Source organism: Cebus imitator, unplaced genomic scaffold, assembly GCF_001604975.1.
Source record: "Cebus imitator isolate Cc_AM_T3 unplaced genomic scaffold, Cebus_imitator-1.0 Scaffold15, whole genome shotgun sequence".
Classification (NCBI taxonomy): Eukaryota; Metazoa; Chordata; class Mammalia; order Primates; family Cebidae; genus Cebus; species Cebus imitator.
The window spans coordinates 1,451,794-1,454,828 of NW_016107330.1; the positions used below are offsets into that span (position 1 = coordinate 1,451,794).

Genomic DNA, 3,035 nt, shown 5'->3' on the forward strand with positions numbered 1-3,035 from the left:
CGGGGTTTCACCGTGTTGACCAGGATGGTCTCGATCTCTTGACCTCGTGATCCACCCGCCTCGGCCTCCCAAAGTGCTGGGATTACAGGCTTGAGCCACCGCGCCCGGCCCAGTTATTATCTTTTGTATGTTTCTTGGTGTTTAAATAATACATTTGAATTGCCAATTGCCTTTTTAGAAAGTAAGACTGTGTAACAGTTTTCAGTCACACCAGGAGGGTGCAAGCACCATTGTGCCCTTGCCAACATTTAGTATTTTCAATTTTTAATCTTTGGTAATTTGATAATATAAGTATTCTCTTATTTAAATTTGAATTTCTTTGATTATTAGTGTGGTTGACCATCTTGTAAATTATGTGTTGCCTTTACATTTTGGGTTCACCGTGTTTTTCTGATTTATTTGTGGGAACTCTCCCCCTTTAATACTGGTTTTTTTTTTTAATTCTTTTCCTTAAAAAAGTGATGATACGCAGGTTTCCAGCTCCTCGGTAGTGGCATTCTTTTTTTTTTTTCAGACAGAGTCTTGCTCTGTTGCCAGGTGCCAGGCTGGAGTGTAGTGGCGTAATCTTGACTCACTGCAGTCTCCGCCTCCTGGGTTCAAGCAATTCTCCTGCCTCAGCCTCTGGAGTAGCTGGGACTATAGATGCACACCACCAGGCCCCGCTAATTTTTGTATTTTTTAGTAGAGACAGAGTTTCACCATGTTGGCTAGGATGGTCTCGATCTCTTGACCTCATGATCTGCCCACCTTGGCCTTCCAAAGTGCTGGGATTACAGGCATGAGCTACCACACCCGGTCTAATATTGTTAATAATGGTCTTTGACAGGCATAGGTTTTAAATATATATAATCAAATCTCCTCCCCTTCCCACTTTTTTAATTGCTTATAAAAACTTGGAAAGTAATTATCTATCCTGTGTTTACCCTGGCTCTTTCATGAAGTCTATAGAATTACTTTATGCATATTTGTTTATTTGATAAGCATTCCCTCTGTTTTGTATGTGCTTTAAGAAGCTGTTTTGAGGCCGGGCGTGGTGGCTCACGCTATAATCCCAGTACTTTGGAAGGCAAGTGGATCATTTGAGGCCAGGAGTTTGAGACCAGACTGGCCAACATGGCAAAACCCCGTCTCTACTAAAAGTACAAAAAATTAGCTGGATGTGGGGGTGCACACCTGTAATCCCAGCTATTCGGGAGGCTGAGGCATGAGCAATTGCTTGAACCCAGGAGGCAGAGGTTGCAGTGAGCCGAGATCATGCCCCTGCACCCCGGCCTGGGTGACAGAGCAAGAGTGTCTCAATAAAAAAAAAGAAGCTGATGTTTCTCTCTCTCTCCCTCCCTCTCTAACCACTCCCCACACTCTTTTTTGGTATTTACTTTCATAGTAACTGAAATATTAAAGTGTTCTGTTACCTTCAGTCTGTTCTGAAAAAAATAGCTGCCTTTTAAGCAATCTCAAGATTTTTTTTTTTTTAGGTATACATTGTGATTCTCTGTAGGCTTACAGCATTTAATTCCTAGTTAATTTACTTAATTGCTTTGGTTTTTTTTCTTTACCTTTAAGATGTTGCATAAATGTATAAATTCTAAGGAATTCTGCCTTGTGAACTGTCTTACACCAAAAAGAGAATGTGCTGCTCTAAGCATGTTTTGTGTTAAAATAAATTTTCTGAATAGCTTGTTTCATAGTTATTCTTTTTTGAATCAGGTGAATTTTTGAGCTTACAGGTAAGAAAAGATGTCCTTTTCTTTCATATTATTCAGAGTTCCCAGGCTTACTTGGAGTGGAGCATAGATTCCTAGTTGACACTGGTTTTTTGCCACATTTGTGGGACCTCTCTACCTGCCTCTTCTACTTCCTTCTCTGTTACTTTGCTCCACCCATACTAGCTTTTTTGCTGTTTCAAGAACATACCAGAAACATTCCTGCTTCAAGGCCTCTACATTGACTTTTCCTCCTGCCTCTGATGTTCTTCACTTGGATGTCATTTTGACTAAGTTTTTCACGTTCAAGTCTCCTTAAATCCCACTCTCTCAGTGAGACTTACCTTGACCACTTTATTTAATACTGCACCTTGCCCTTGCCCTTTATGCCACATTCTGAACTCTCTTGCCCTGTTCTAATTTCTTTTTTCTATTTTCAGCATGTTCTAACATGCTTTCTCAGTTACCTATTTTTTATGTTTGTTGTTGATTATCAGTGTCCCTTGCTAGAAGCATAAGCTCACTGGGGCAGGGTCCTTTGTCTGTTTCATTTAGCGATGTGTACCAATTGCCTAGAATAGTGCCTGTAAGAGAAGGGTGCTCAGTGAGTTGAATCTGCCAGGTGACATCTGGAGTGGTTGGTGCATAAGTAAAAGAAATGATGATGGCCACATGTACCCCAGAACTTTAAGTATAATAAAAAAAAAAAAAAAAAAAGAAAAAAAAAAAAAAAAAAAAAAAAAAAAGAAATGATGATGCCTTTGGATGGATTCACATATCAGAGAATAAGGAATGGAGCACATGAACTTTTACCCAGATTCTTTGGGTTCTCTTTGTCTCACATTCGTGTTAAAAGGGACGAGTGTTCCAAAAGATGTAATATATTCCAGGGATTCAGGATTATATGTACAAATTTAAGTACATAGCAATGATTGAAGAGTCATCTCACTTTCTAGGATGACTTGCTGTCAGAAGAATATTTGTTGTTCTGTTATTTTACTCTCAGATTAATTATCTTTTAGGGTTGCCTTTTTTTTTTTTTTGAGACAGAGTGTTGTTCTGTTGCCCAGGCTGGAGTGTAGTGGCTCGGTCTCAGCTCACTGCAACCTCCACTTCCCAGGTTCAATTGATTCTCCTGCCACAGCCTCCCAGGTAGCTGGAGTTACAGGCGCCCACCACCATGCCTGGCTAATTTTTTGTAGTTTTAGTAGAGATGGGGTTTCACCGTGTTGGCCAGGCTGGTCTCCAACTCCTGACCTTGTGATCTGCCTGCCTCAGCCTCCCAAAGTGCTGGGATTACAGGCATGAGCCACCACGCCCGGCCTTTTTTTT

At 40.7% G+C, this 3,035-nt stretch overlaps 1 protein-coding gene across 1 annotated transcript in view; it reads left to right on the plus strand.

Annotated features, from left to right (window-relative positions):
- Positions 1-3,035, plus strand: part of KIF1B (kinesin family member 1B) — a 183,363-nt gene that overhangs the window by 52,042 nt on the left and 128,286 nt on the right. The window lies entirely within an intron of this gene.